Genomic DNA, 16681 nt, shown 5'->3' with positions numbered 1-16681 from the left:
TCATCCTGTCGGGCTGTGGTCAAGCAACGCAGAATTTGCTCCAGAGACTGATTGGTGCGCTCAGTCTGCCCATTAGTCTCTGGATGGTAGGCGGATGAAAAGGACAGACCAATACCTAACCTCTTGCAAAAAGCTCTCCAAAATCTGGAAACAAATTGCACTTCCCTATCAGACACCACATTCAAGGGTACCCCATGCAACCGCACCACATGCGCAACAAACAATCTGGACAATGTTTCCGCATTAGGTAGAGCTGCCAAAGGTACAAAATGTGCCTGCTTACTAAACCTGTCCACCACAAACCAAACGACAGTATTACCCTTGGAGGGGGAAGGTTGGTGATGAAATCCATGGACAAATGAGTCCATGGTCTCTCAGGAACTGACAGTGGTACCAATTCCCTGGCCGGCCGGTTATGGGGAGTTTTAGCATGGGCACAAACCTCACACGCAGACACATACTCCCCAATATCAGAGGCTAAAGAAGACCACCAGAATATTCTAGCAATGGCCTTCCGGGTGGCCGAGATCCCTGGATGTCCACCCAGAACTGAGTCATGGAACTCCTGGAGGACCTTGAGACGAAACTGAGCTGGCACAAAAAGTTTATCCACCGGCTTAGCTGGAGGTGCAAGAGACTGGGCTTCCCGAATCTCCCGTTCCAACACATTAGAAACACCTGCCACCACCACCCCAGGCTGAAGAATGGAGGATGGAGGTTCCGGGGGGGCACCGGATCTAGACTGCGTGACAACGCATCCGCTCTGACATTCTTGGATCCTGGCCGAAAAGTGATCGAGAAGTTGAATCGGGAAAAAAAAAGTGACCATCTAGCCTGTGTGGGAGTCAACCTTTTAGCTGACTCAATGTAAGCTAGGTTTTTATGGTCCGTGATTACAGTTATAGGATGGACAGCCCCCTCCAAAAAATGCCTCCATTCTTCAAAGGCCAATTTTACGGCCAGAAGTTCCCGATTCCCCACATCATAGTTTCTCTCCGCAGGGGAGAATTTCTTTGAGAAAAAGGAGCAAGGTCTTAAATTGGTCAAAGTGGCGGGTCCCTGGGACAATACCGCCCCCACCTCTGAGGCGTCTACCTCAACAATAAATGGTTCAGACGGGTGCGGTTGAATAAGAACCGGGGCAGACATGAAACATTTTTTTCAAAAACTGAAATGCCGCTACCGTTGCGGTTGACCAATTCTTGATATCAGCCCCCTTTTGAGTCATGTCTGTGAGGGGTTTAACCACCTGTGAGAACCCCCTTATAAATTTACGATAGTAATTGGCGAATACTAGGAAACACTGCAGGGCTTTCGAATCACAAGGTTGAACCCACACGACAATGGCCTGCACCTTATTAGGATCCATGCGATACCCTTCAGCAGACACGATGAACCCCAGAAAGGACAGTTCCTGAACAAAAAATAAACATTTTTTCAAGTTTAGCAAAAAGACAGTTCTCCCGGAGCCTTTGGAGAACTGCCCGAACATGACCAATGTGAGCCTGTTTATCAGGAGAGTAGATTAAAATGTCATCCAAATACACCACCATAAAACATCCAATCAAATCAGAGAACACATGATTTATGAAATTTTGGAAGACCGCTGGAGCATTGGTCAGGCCGAAAGGCATGACCAAATTTTCAAACAACCCTTCAGTAGTGAGAAAAGCGGTTTTTCACTCATCTCTGTCCCGGACTCGGATAAGGTTATACGCTCCCCGTAGATCTAATTTCGAAAACCACTTAGCTCCGGACAACTGATTGTATAAATCAGGAATAAGTGGAAGGGGTTACTCACGAAAATCGAGGCATGGGCGTAAACCACCGTCTTTTTTCTTTACAAAAAAGAACCCCTCCGCCACAGGAGAAACAGAAGGACGAATATGTCCCTTACGGAGACTCTCGGAAATATATTCTTTCATCGCAGCCCGTTCCAGACCCGAGAGGTTATACAAGCGGGCTTTGGGCAATTTAGCATCAGGAACTAGGTCAATGGCACAATCAAATGGGCGGTGTGGTGGAAAAACCTCAGCCTCTTTTTCAGAGAAAACGTCCGTATAGTCTATCAGGCACTCCGGAATACCTTCCAGACCCACGGACGACACAGACACAGAAACAAGATATTTCTCAGAGCAATAGGGACCCCATTTAACAATGTCCCGAGATTCCCAATTAATCACAGAATTAACTTGTAGTCCCATCGGACGATGCCTGCACAGACCCCCGGAGCCTGCACAGACCACCGGCAGGCCGGCACAGCCCCCCGGCAGGCCGGCACAGCCCCCCGGCAGGCCGGCACAGCCCCCCGGAGCCTGCACAGCCCCCCGGCAGGCCGGCACAGCCCCCCGGCAGGCCGGCACAGCCCCCCGGCAGGCCGGCACAGCCCCCCGGAGCCTGCACAGACCACCGGCAGGCCGGCACAGACCACCGGAGCCTGCACAGACCCCCTGGCAGGCCGGCACAGCCCCCCGAAAGGCCCGTACAGACCCCAGAGAGGCTGTACAAGGGCAGGAAAGGGTTTTTCTTATTCCGATACCGGAAGTCCCATAGACTTGAATGGGACTTCCGGTATCGGAATCGGCGATACCGATACTTTTTTTAAAGATCGGCCGATACCATCCGATACGATACTTTGAAGTATCGGACGGTATCGCTCAACTCTAGTTACAACTATACATTCTTATTACTTTATTTACATTACGTAATCTCTGTAACGGGCAGGGATCTAACCTCTAGTACTACGAGTGGATCTACGCAGTATAGGTATCTCTGATGACCTGACCTGTTCTCTGATGTCTACTGTTGGTGCACTAGTCACTACGCTATAAGTAGACTTTTGTAAAATAGGTATTCTAGACTGCCTTCTCTCTACTCCTAGACTCACCATGAGATTGTCAGATTCGCTGTTAGCAGGGTACAGATTTCCGCATTCCACTGCAGATGTGGTATCTGTTACTGGAGCCATTTCATTTAGAGTCTGTTCTTCATCTGGTGCAGTAGGCTGAGGAAAGGTTAGAACTGGTACTACTATTGCCTGATTTACTTGTGTCCACGTCTGAGGAAATCCTCCAAGTATAGTTTGAATCTTTTCTTCCACCTCTACTATGGGTGGTGGAGCATCTTGGACTTCCTTCTTGTCCTTCAACTGATCAGGGCACATCTTTAGATGATCTCTTGAGACTGCTTCTAAGGTTTCTCCTCCATCTTTACTGATGATACATACTTTGGTGTTATTGAAGTCTGAAGGTATCACGGTGTATGGCTCTGCCTCCCACTGGTCATCTAGTTTGTGAACACGTCTCTTTCTTTTGAGTACTTGTTCTCCTGGTGTCAAGGGAACTGCAGGGGCATGTTGATTGTATTTTCTTTCCTGCCTCTGTCTTGCTTGGGACAAACTTTTCTCCACACATTCTTGTACCTTGCGGTATTGTTGCTGCCGCTCTGTATCCCAGTCTGCATCTGGTGATGTTGTCTCAGGTGTTAAGACTCCCATGTCTAAATCAATGGGTAACTTGCTAGGTCTTGGTCTCATCAAGTAGGCCGGAGAGCAATTTGTAGAGTTTACCGGTATGTGATTATATAGATCTATCAGATCTGGCAACTTCTCTGGCCACTGGTTTCGTTCTTCCAGAGGTAAGGTCTTCAATAAGTCAATTACCACCTGGTTCATCTTCTCACACATGCCATTTGTCTGTAGATGGCATGGCATTGTTCTGATTTTCTTGCAACCATACATGTTACAGAACTCCTGGAACACTTCTGCCTCAAAGGCTGGACCTTGGTCGGTGAGCACTTGTTCAGGGTATCCCTGCGGTCGACAAAAGTGTTGCTGAAATGCCTTGGCTGCTGTCTTCGCTGTTTGGTCTTTAACAGGTACGACTACCAAGAACCTTGAGTAATGGTCCACGATGGTCAAAGCATAGGTGTAGCCATTCCTACTCGGAGTTAACTTCACATAATCCAAGGCTACCAGTTCAAGCGGCTGTTTTCTGATGATCGGCTGTAATGGAGCTCGCTGGCTTTTCTGCGCAGGTTGCATGGGCCACATTCTCGGCACCACTTCTCAGTGGAACTCCTCATGCCAACCCAGTAGAATATTTCACAAAGTAGGACCTCCAACTTCTTCCAACCGAAGTGTCCTGCTCCATTGTGGTACGCCTCTAAGACCATTGGCGCATCTCTCTTCGGGACTACCACCTGCCAGACCAGTTCGTGTGTGCGCAAGTTGATGTTCCTCCGACACAGTTTACCCTCGTAGATGAACAGCTTGCCTCCCTCCTTCCATAGTTGCTGTGCTTCCTGTGGGTCATCTGGACCAGGGTGTGCATTAGCTTGTGCCAGCCACTCCTTTACTAGGCGAACATTTGGGTCACTGTCTTGTGTCTCTGCCCACTCATGATGGGGTAATGAGTTCAACGTTACCTCTCGTACGATAAAGCGCTTATTCCTTACTCCTTGGGAGTGCTGGGCTGCAATTGGACGGTGGAAGGCTGGTAACTCGATTTCTTCGAGTTCTTTTGGATCTTCTCCCCCATCTGGTGAATTGGGCATCTGGGACAACGCATCCACATTAGCGTTCTTCTGTCCTGCTCGGTACTTGATAGTGAACTCGTAGTTGGACAGCCGGGCCATCCATCGGTGCTCAAGTGCCCCAAGCTTTGCCGTTTCAAGGTGGGTTATCGGATTATTGTCTGTGTAGATGGTGAACTTTGCTGCAGCCAAGTAGTGCTTGAAGCGCTCTGTTACCACCCAGACTATGGCGAGGAACCCCAGCTTAAAGGAACTGTAGTTGTCGGGGTTCCTCTCAGTGGGGCGAAGCTTCCTGCTGGCGTAGGCAATCACTTCCTCTCTGCCTTTCTGCACTTGTGACAGCACTGCTCCCAATCCCACGTTGCTGGCGTCAGTGTAAAGTACAAATGGTTGGTCATAGTCAGGGTAGGCCAGGACCTCATTTCCTGTGAGGACCAGTTTCAACTTGGTGAAGGACTCTTCTATCCTTTTATTCCACTCGAATGGAAGATTTTTGTTCTTGGCCTTCTTGGATTGGCCCACTAGAAGATCTTGCAGTGGTGCTGCTATCTTGGTGAAGTCCTTGATAAATCTTCGGTATTAGCCTACTAACCCAAGAAATTGCCTCACTTCATGAATAGTGCTGGGTCTTTGCCAGCCCCGGATAATGGTGACTTTGTCAGGATCGGGTGCCACACCTTCCGCGCTCACCACATGGCCTAGGTACTGCACCTTGGGTTTCAAAAGGTGACATTTGGACGGCTTTATTTTCAGGCCAAAGTTTGACAGAGCTTCGAATACCTCGGCCAGGTGCTTCAAATGGTCTTCGTAGGTTTAGGAGAAGACGATGATGTCATCCAGGTACAGCAGAACGGTTTCAAAGTTTTTATGTCCAAGGCAGCATTCCATTAACCGCTGAAACGTTCCTGATGCATTGCTGAGCCCGAAAGGCATGTAGTTAAACTCGCAGAGGCCCATTGGTGTTGTAAACGCTGTCTTCTCTTTGTCTGCCTCTGCCACAGGAACCTGCCAATACCCACTGGTGAGATCTAAGGTAGAGAAATAATTAGCAGTTCTCAGTACAGCTAGTGATTCCTCAATTCTAGGCAATGGGTAAGCATCTTTATGTGTAATGCTGTTAATCCGCCTGTAGTCTACACACATTCTCATAGTACCATCTTTCTTCTTAACGAGGACTAATGGAGCTGCCCAGGGGCTACAACTATCTCTGATTACCCCAGCCTCCTTTGGGTCGCCCCTCACACCCAGGGCAGCGGGGAACTCGGTACCGGGCCGGTGTCAGGGGGAATGTGTCACAGCGGCGGTGACCCGGTCCGTGGCCCTGGGCGCCCAATATCAATGGTGGTGATGTTAATGGTGTTAAAGTTTATTGGAATAGTTCATGACGCCACCTGTGGTGCTCGGCAAGTGTGATGTTAGGCCGACGCTGCGGGCAGATCCTCTGGGACTGATGGTATGCGCAGCTTAGGTGGTAAAGCTCCCCACAGGCGGAGCTGTAGTCAAAGGGCAGTGTAGATGAAGTAATGGCGGGGAGGCGCAGTTGGTGTAGGTGCAGGTACCCAGGTGTAGCGGTGCTGGAATAACTGGAGGACACCAGAGTATGCGGTTCCAAAACTTTACTCACTGTTTGCAGTTCACACAACTGCCTGCCTCCGCACTGTGTTCTTCAGGTCAGGGCCCCAGCCAACCTCCAGGCAGGATAGGATTCTCCCCTCCACACTCCGCCAATATGTACCTTACTGAATGACTCCTCCAATGCGCCTTTAGGTGCGAAGCACTCCAGTACTTAGTTACCCTGGAATGCCTCTCTCTAGGTGTTCCTAGTCTCTACTTGTATGACAGATAGCTGTAGCCTGTTTCGGGGACTCCTCGCTGCTTCCCGGCTCACTATCCAGTTGCTGTTGTGTCCCAAGTCTATGATGGGAGTAAGGCGTTAGTGGCTCACTACTCCTCCGGTGTCTGTTGCCGGACATAAAGATCCAATCAACCTCGGGGATCGGGCCCCGGCCTTTGCGCTCTGGACTGGAAGGGTTCTCTCTCTTTCTCAACCTGCTTCACACCGTCCTTCTATTCTCCTTCGTTCCGATCTGTTCTATCTCTCTTATGGAATCTGTAGTTTCCAGTCTACGTCTCTTTCTCCTTCTCTTCCTTCCCGTGCCAGCTGGCCCATTTCACTGGGGCAGCTGCAGCACTCCTTCCTCCATCCCTTCTTCCAGGGATCCCCACTCCTCACCGAGTGGCTGTCCTCTCCTACTCCGGCTGCCCTCTTCTGCGGACTGACTCACTGACTGACTGACTGACTTCCTACACCTTCCCTCTCTTTTATATCTAACTCCACCCGCCTCCCCAGCACCTCTCGTGTTACGAAGCCAGGGACCACAAAAGGCACCCTATGACCTTTCCAGCATAAAGCATGGATGGGTCCCTGCTAAACTATCCTGTGTGTGGGGTGCAGGTGTTGGAATGTGGAAGGGAGTTCCCACCCTACCTGGATGGTGGGGTACCACACCTTAGGAGAAGGTGCAGTACATCTGTGGCGACTGAAGCCTCAGGGGCGCCACACCTTCATCTCCCGTAACATACTCTTGGCACATTGATAGTGTGCTGGGGGTACAGGCCGGTGCCTCTCTTTAATGGGTTGATGATCTCCAGTGGGGATATGATGTTGAACCCCTTTTGCCTGCCCAAAGTCTAAAGGATGCTTGCTGAAGACCCGTTCAAATTCTTGAGCCACCCGGTAAGCCCCATGCTTTTGGTGCGAAGGGGTGGAGACAGTGCCTATGTGTAGCTGCTGACCCCAATCCTCCTGCTGCTCTTCAGAGCTATTCTCTTCCACCTTGTCAGATGGAAGTGCCTCTATTGCATTGTTGCTGACAGTGAACAGCTTAGCAAGGGCGGCATACAGGGGTAATAGGACATCTCTCTCACCACAATTTAAGATGCATATCGGTACCCTCCCCTTGCGGACATCAATTACACCTCTGGCTGTCAAGATAGTGGGCCTACTATCAGAATACATGGGTTCTACCAAGGCTTGGTAATCTTGACCCCTTAGGCCTACTGCTGCCCGACACCAAATTAACATTTCACTTCAGGGAGGTACTGCAATGGGAAAAGGATCACTTACGCTGACACTGCCGACTTCTCCACCAGACAGCTCTACCTGTTGTCTCTATATCAGGGCTCTGATCTCCTTTTGCAGGACCCGTTGCTGACTGGAGCTGGCGGTCTCGGCTACCTGTTGTAGCAAAGCAATAATTTCTCCAAGACAATTTTCAATTACATTAGTGCCTAAAGTGATCATAGGATGGCATTCTCGTTTGTCAATATCAACTATAATCACACCTTCCGATTGCAATTCTACTCGGCCAATCTTGATGGTCACCTCTTTATATCCCATCTGAGGCAAGGGCTGACCATTGCTGGCAAAAATGGCAAGGTCTTTATCTGGGCAGTGAGTAATGTCTGAATCTACCCAGTACTGCTTAAAAAGAACATATGGTATCGTTTTCACCTGGGAGCCGGTGTCCAGTATGCGTTCATTGGAAAAGACTGGTCGTCCTCCTACGTACTTGTCTCGCCAATTTTGTGGGCCTGGTCGTCTTACGCCTGAGGGTTGGCCCTTTGCTCCAGAGCTTGCTTGTTTAAATGACAGGATCTAGCTAGGTGTCCCGACTTGTTGCAGCGGCGACAGATGGGCTGTCCGTCCTCGTCGTTACAATCACTGTCTCTACCTCTGGTCGGTGGGATCCTCTTCTGCTGTCGCCATGGGACGTCTTCTGGAATGGAGGCCAGCTGGATCTTCTTCTTTGGAGTCACTTGCAGGGACTGCACAGTTTTTGTGAGTGCAGCCACACTTTTGGTTAGTTCCTTGACTTGGAGACGTAAGTCTGCAGCAGAATCATCATCTTGGGATGGCTTGTCAGTCTCAATAGAGGTCTTTTGAAAGGATGCTGTCTCCTGCTGGTATGTAATTGCAGGATGCTTAGAGGGCTCTGTGCTGCTAGGATTCAGTTCACGTAGCACCCGTATGGCTCTATCCTTAAAGTGTGCAAAGTCCAATTCAGGATTTTGTAGGGCCGTTATGTGCAGCTGTGCCCTTTGGTTGTTAGACTGGAGTCCATCTATGAACTGCTCTGTTAGTAATCTATCTTCATCTTGCACGCTCTCAGGGTCAACCTGCTTTACGGCCCGTAGTGCCTCCTGAAGATTAAGGGCATAGTCCCGTATACTGTCCTGCACTCTCTGTTTGCACCCAAGGAATCTCATTTTTATCTCTGTGGCAGTGCGGGTATCAAGTGTCTTTCAGTCTGGGCAGGATTTGTTGGACAGACCCTTTATCAGTGTCCGGCCAGGACTTAACTGGTGCGGCTCAGAGGGAAGTAAACTGGCCAATGAGGATACTGACTTTTTGGCATTCTGACAGGGGGTACACCTTGAACAAACTACATAGTCTTTCTTTAAAATCGCTCAGGGTGTGCGACTCCCCTGAGTACTGTGGTAACCAGGCTGCTCCTGGTATATATGGCATTGATAGCGGCATTATGGAGGCTGCGGCCGCCGCTGAATCTTCACCCGTGTTGGGCATTTTCTTCCTGTTTTTCACTTGCTCACAATAGAGCGCAGCTCCAGCTTCACTGGCACGCCCCTCTCTGCTCGCACGCACTGTGTGACGCAGTTATGGCGGTTACTTGAAAGCTCATTAAAGTCTTTAGCACTCAATTTAATAAAGTCTGTGGCACACAGGCCAGGCTCCTTTGCCCAGCTTTGCTAGGCTCGCTAAATCCTGTTCGTGATGCCAGTTGGAGCACCCGGGGAGCGCGCGGCGGCATGCGTGAGAGGGCGCGAAAGAGCGTGCGCGGTGCAGGGCCTTGAGGTACTCGGTACCGGGCCCGTTGACTTCAAAGGGGGACGGTGTCACAGTGGCGGCGACCCAGTCCGTGGCCCTGGGGCGTCCATTAAATAAAATGATGAAAGGGGAAAAGTTGTTGGTGATGTGGTAAAAATAAAGATAAAGTTTATAGATGTTAAATACGGGACGCCACCTGTGGTATTCTGGTCAGAGGTGACCAGCGCTGCGGTGTTGTTCCCCTGAGACTGTTGGTGTGTCGCAGCTGAGGTGAAAATAGCTCTCCACAGGTAGAGCAATAGTCCCAGGGCAAAAATGTTAGATTGATAGTCAAAATGGCTGTGAACGTTGGGGTGCAGAGAAATGAGAGGAGGACACAGAGAGGTGCAGTTTATTTACCATTTACTGGTAATAGGTTGCAGTCCGGAGCACCACATACAGGTGATGGAAGGAGCCCTGCTCGCCTGGAGGCATTCAGGGGATCCACCTTGCCAGGTGGGGATTTAGGACCTTCCTTTCTGCGCTTTGTGTGCGGGTCTCCGCTGTATATAACTAAGCTGCGACCCTCTATTCGTGATGATTTCACTAACCTGTACGGCTGTCAGCATGAGCCTATTCCACGGGTACCGTCCTTTTCACCATCGGCCCCGGGCTCCTTATCTGCTGCCGTGCCCTCAGGTGCTCAATGTCGCACAGGAATTTACAATCCCCTGTACTTTCAGATTCAGCGGTCAGGACATACAGCTCCTTACCACCAAGGACTCTGGCGTCCCTTTCTCTCCAATAGTGCTTCGCTCTGGGGGCTGCTATACACAGTTTTTTAGCTTCCCCAGAGCCTCTCCGTCTCTGCTCGTATCCTTTCCCTCTTCCCAGATCAGCTGCCTGTCTTGAACTCCTCACAGATCAGCCACTTCTCCTGAACTGACAGGATCTTCCAGAAAGATCTTTTTACCTCACGTTTTAACTATCTTGTCATTTTTTCTCTCAGCTCACAGCTGATCTCGTTTCCATGACAAACCCCTCAGCTCACTTCTAGCTGACTCACCAACCCCCTCTGCTGGCCATAATTTATAAGGCAGCTCCCTTTTCTGACCTGCAGCAGGAATTGTGACTTAATCTATGCTACCTGGCATGGGGATCCCCTTTCTGCCTCCAAGCATGACTTCACCTCATAGAGGGAGGCAATGTCACTGTGACAACCGGACTCTGGGGTGTCACATATATAAGGGCAGAAGTTCCACACAGGCCATGGCTTGGACAGCGTATGTGCTGCCAATGAGATCTCAGTGTATATGATGCCCGAGATCACTGATGCACATCTGACGTGCGACATATTCATTGGCGGAACTAGATTTGAGGATAGGCATTTTTTGGCACTCCCTATCAAATATTAACTAACCTAAATGTTAGTATACAGAGCCTGACACGTGCTCCTGTCCCTCTATCATTGTGGGCCTACACACACACAGATGCTGACACATGCTCCTATCCCTATAGCATTATGGGCCTACACACACAGAGCCTGACACGTGCTCCTGTCCCTCCAGCATTTTGTACCTACACACACAGGCTGACACGTGCTCCTGTCCCTATAGCATTATGGGCCTACACACACACAGAGGCTGACACGTGCTCCTATCCCTCTAGCATTATGGGCCTACACACACAGAGCCTGACACGTGCTCCTGTCCCTCTAACATTATGGGCCTACACACACACAGAGGCTGACACGTGCTCCTGTCTCACTAGCATTATGGGCCTACACACACACAGAGCCTGACACGTGCTCCTGTCCCTCTAACATTTTGGGCTTACACACACAGAGGCTGACACGTGCTCCTGTCCCTCTAGCCTTATGGGCCTACACACACAGAGGCTGATACATGCTCCTGTCCCACTAGCATTTTGGGCCTACACACACAGACTGACACGTGCTCCTGTCCCTCTAGTATTATGGGCCTACACACACAGGCTGACACGTGCTCCAGTCCCTCTAGTATTATGGGCCTACACACACACAGAGGCTGACACGTGCTCCTGTCCCTCTAGCATTATGGGCCTACACACACACACACAGAGGCTGACACATGCTCCTGTCTCACTAGCATTATGGGCCTACACACACACAGAGGCTGACACGTGCTCCTGTCCCTCTAGCATTATGGGCCTACACACACACACACAGAGGCTGACACGTGCTCCTGTCCCTCTAGCATTATGTGCCTACGCACAGGCCGACACATGCTCCTGTCCCTCCAGCATTTTGGACCTACACACACAGGCTGAAGTGCTCAGGTCCCTTTAGCATTTGGGCCTACACACACACAGAGGCTGACACATGTTCCTGTCCCTCTAGCATTTTGTGCCCCCACACACACAGGCCGACACATGCTCTTGTTCCTGTATAATTTTATACACACACAGAGGCTGACACTTGCTTCTGTCCCTTTAACATTTTGGACCTACACAAGCACAGAGGCAGACGCGTGCTTCTGTCCCTCTACAGGTGATGACTTGGTCAGCGCATGCGCCGCAATTTGGTCTCGGTGTACATCGTGCCAGAGATCTGTGATGCACATGTGACATTCACCATTTTAATTGGCGGAACCCAATGTGGGTTTGGGCATATACAGTATGGCTGTCATAAATCAGTGATAGGCTGCTTTACATGCATGGTGTAGGACAATTTGCTCATTTTCCATTGGCTGCCATTTAATTGAATCCACTTTTTACATAGTGTGAGACAGGGACCGGCGTTGTTGTAAATAGTCGATATGTGTCGTAGAGGAGGAGGTCCTCTGTGCTGTAAGAATGAAATGTTGCTCTGGGACCGGTAGCTCCATGAGCCTTGTTTTTGTTTATTAAGGGGGGCTTACATGAGACCTGGGCGCTACTGATTAACCACACACACCCCCACCTATGGGGGTGGTTTTCAGCTACATAATGTGACTGAGGATTGGTCACATGATCTCTGTTGTAAGGTCCTGAAAGAGGATAGATCTGTGTGTTGGAAATTCCTGCAAGTGGACCGGATTCCTGAAGAGCACTTGGTGAGGCCATGTATCTGGATGGTCTCTGTATTGGAAGGTCCTGCGAGTGGACCGGATTCATGATGAACACAGGGTGAGACCATGTACCTGCAGAGCCTGCGACGGCTAACTGTGTTGGGGAAGCTACCGTCTTTCTAAGGGTCTGGACTGTCAAGTTGGACATTGCTGAGTAAGTCATCATACGGGACAGTGATCCTAGTTAGGCAGCTAGGGACCTAGCACTGACAAGAAGTCAGCATGTGGAGCGGAGCTCCTGGAAGGTAACTCAGAGTATGTGGGGACTGTGTGCACTGACGAGGGTCAGTTAATGAACTGTGCGGTCACCTATGGTAACTGGACGAAGTGAGGTCCAGCGTGTTTAGAGACTGCAATCTAATGTCAGGCGTCGTGGAGTAAAGTTGTGAGAGACATTAGTACGGCGTGCGGTGGCCCACGGTAACTGGACAAAGTGTCAGGAATCGAACCTGGAACCTCTTGTCTGCTGGCCAGCAGCTCAGCCATCTGAGCTATGCGGCTGCTTGGAAGATCCCATGTGAAACCAGATACCAGTGATTCTTGTTCTTGATCAGCTCCACCCTGTGCTCTCCTAATTGGCCCATTGATTGCTAATTGCCCACCCTATATAACCTCAGCCGGTACACTTCCTCATTGCGTGATTATTGTGCTTCCAGCCTGTAGTAAAGCTCCTTCTCCTGCTGCTGCTGCAGCTGCTCCATCTGCTAAGTATCGCTGATCCCGTGTACCGACTTCTGGCTTTTCCTCTGACTTCGTTATCCGCCTGCTCCATCTGCTAAGTATCGCTGATCCCGTGTACCGACTTCTGGCTTTTCCTCTGACTTCGTTATCTGCCTGCTCCATTGCTAAAGTATTGCTTATCCAGTGTACTGACTTTCGGCTTCACCTGACTACGCTTCCTGCCTTGCTCCCTCTAGTGGTTGCAATAACACTGGCTCCAACCTGAACCAGATCGTGACAGAATAATCACGCGCCAAAATGGAGTCCGTTGTAGCCACCCTGACAAAACAAGTTTCTGAACTTCAAAGTTTTTGTACCACTTACCAAGAAATATATTCTAAGCTACAAACAGTAGTATCAGGCCAACAAAAGGAAATAATTGAACTACAAAGGCAACTTCTTGACATGCGCAATTCAAGCCCAGAATCAAACGCACGAATGCCGCTGCCTGCAAAATTCAGTGGGGATCGTCAGCAGTACCAAGGATTCCTCAACCAATGCCGGATATACTTCCAAATGCAACCTGCTCCATTTACCAGCGATAGGAAGAAAGTATTTTTTCTGATTAATCTCCTGACTGATGAAGCTCTTGCATGGGCCTCACCATATGTGGAAAAGAACTATGACATCCTTAATAACTTAGATTCCTTCATCACAGCTATGAATCAAGTTTTTGATGATCCAAACCGTTGTGCCACAGCAGAAACCAAATTGCATAATTTACGCCAAGGACGACACTCGGTCGCTGAATATACATCAGAGTTCCTTCGCTGGGTGGCCGACACCACATGGAACTCAGCGGCCCAGAGAAGTCAGTTTCGACGAGGATTATCAGAGTCAGTAAAGGATGAGCTTGCCAGGGGCGAAACCCCTGATCAGTTGGAAGACTTTATTCACCTATGTGTTCGAATAGACCAGAGGCTCACCGAGCGGAGAAAGGAGAGACTTCGAGTACTGGAAAATAACCCTGCCTTTTATTTCTCTTCGTCTAACCATGAACAAAAGACGCAAAGTGTGTCTGAACCGATGCAAATCGATGTTATTCGAAAACCGCTCTCAGCACAAGAAAAGCAGAGGCGACGGGCTGAAAATTTACGTCTCTATTGTGGGGGCTCAGGTCATTTTGCCATCAATTGTCCTAATAAAAGGACTATAGCCTTCATAAGCGACATGACTGCAAGCGATACAGACCTCTCCCAACAGCCATATCCTAGTATGCAGAAGATTTCATCAGTAACGCAGGAGAAAAACAAGATGTGTGCATCATCATCTCATTTTGTCATTCCCATTCAGGTCATAATGGGCAACCAAACAGTACGATGTTCGGCCTTGTTAGATTCTGGAGCAGGAGGGAATTTTATGGACTTAAAATTCACATTGGATAATAATATTTCAAGCAGAACTAAATCCATACCAATCGAAATGGAAACGGTGGACGGATCACCCTTATCTTCTGGACCTGTTACTCATGAGACGATTGAACTTGAGATTTGTATGGAACCTGATCATCACGAAACTGTCAGTTTCCATCTGATTTCCTCTCCAAAATTTCCCTTTATCCTAGGAGTTCCCTGGTTCTCAACTCATAACCCCTCTATCAACTGGGCTTCCAGGACCATTACCTTCCCTTCAGAATACTGTAAGAACAATTGCCATAGTGATCCACCTGTTCCTAAACAAATCCAAGTATCTGAGATTTCTCATACGAAGGAAGATAAACTACCACCACAATACCAACAATTTTCTGATGTCTGCAGCAAGAAAAAAGCTGATCAATTGCCTCCTCATCGTCCGTATGACTGCCCCATCGAGCTGCTTCCTGGAACAACTATTCCATTCGGGCGAATTTACAATCTCTCTGAACCAGAACTGAAGGTACTGAGAGAGTATCTGGATGAAAACTTAGAGAAAGGCTTCATCCGACCTTCTACATCTCCAGCTGGGGCACCCTTATTCTTTTTTGAAAAGAAAGACTCAACTTTGCGGCCATGTATCGATTACAGGGAAATTAATAAAATTACCGTAAAAAATCGCTACCCACTTCCGTTAATTCCAGAGTTATTAGAAAGACTCCGCTCTGCTAAAATTTTTACTAAACTGGACCTGAGAGGGGCCTACAACCTCATACGGATTCGCCCTGGAGATGAGTGGAAGACCGCCTTCAGAACAAGATACGGACATTTTGAGTACCTAATGATGCCTTTTGGCCTTAGCAACGCCCCAGCCACCTTTCAGCACTTCATTAATGATGTGTTTCGAGATTTTTTGGATCAATTTGTTGTTGTTTATCTCGATGACATTGTTATATTTTCAGATACCTTGGAGGAGCATCGCAGGCAAGTCCAGTTAGTCTTGGAACGTCTACAGGAGAATCATCTCTACATAAAACTTGAGAAATGTGAATTCGAACAACCCACGATCCAATTTTTAGGATATGTCATCTCCCCAGAAGGTCTGAGCATGGATCCTAGTAAGATCAATGCAGTGGTGGATTGGCCACCCCCAAAGAATTTGAAAGACGTTCAGCGCTTCATTGGCTTCGCCAACTTCTACAGAAGATTCATTAAAAACTTTTCAAAAATTATTCTGCCAATCACCTTGCTAACCAAGAAAACCCAAGTTTTTTTTTGGTCTACAGAGGCACAGGAGGCTTTTGACAAATTAAAAAATCTTTTTACTTCCGCACCACTACTAGTCCATCCAAATCCGGAACTGCCATTTGTTGTTGAAGTGGATGCCTCGGATTCTGCAGTGGGAGCCATTCTGTCTCAGCGAGTTGGAGATAAGATGCAGCTTCATCCATGCGCATTTCTTTCTCATACCATGTCACCGGCGGAAAAGAACTACGACATTGGGAATAAAGAACTTTTAGCCATAAAAGTCGCCTTCTCCGAGTGGAGACATCTCCTAGAAGGTGCCAATCATCGGGTGACCGTCCTCACTGACCACAAAAATCTAGAGTTTTTACGCACAGCAAGAAGACTGTCTGCAAGACAGGCACGGTGGGCCTTGTTTTTCTCAAGATTTAATTTTGTAATTTCCTATCGGCCTGGTTCGAGAAATGGCAAAGCTGACGCCCTGTCCAGGATTTGTTCTGAACCTCAGGAGAGTTCTAATACTGACAGTACTATTCTGGGCCCCAAAAATTTTTTGGGAATATTGGACTCTAAAGTTTTTTTTGCTCAGATTAAAAATGGCTACCACAACGACCCTTTTCTTAACCATCCTCCTAAAGATGTCAATCTTTTTTTCAAGAAGGGATTTTGGATGCTGAACCACAGGGTATATATCCCAGAATCGGTGAGACTCGAAGTCCTCAAATTAGTCCATGATTCTAAACTTGCAGGACACCCCGGAGTCATGCAAACCCAAGAACTACTACTTCGTTCCTTTTGGTGGCCTAATTGTAGAAGGGATGTGAAAAAATATGTGTCCTCCTGTGTAACATGTGCACGTAACAAGACACCACGTTCCTCTCCTTTAGGACTTCTACAACCTCTTCCAGTTCCATCCA

The sequence above is a fragment of the Dendrobates tinctorius genome, unplaced genomic scaffold, assembly GCF_039654945.1.
Source record: "Dendrobates tinctorius isolate UK_male_01 unplaced genomic scaffold, ASM3965494v1 ptg000342l, whole genome shotgun sequence".
In the NCBI taxonomy this organism is placed as follows: domain Eukaryota; kingdom Metazoa; phylum Chordata; class Amphibia; order Anura; family Dendrobatidae; genus Dendrobates; species Dendrobates tinctorius.
Note: the sequence above shows the minus strand (reverse complement) of the source record.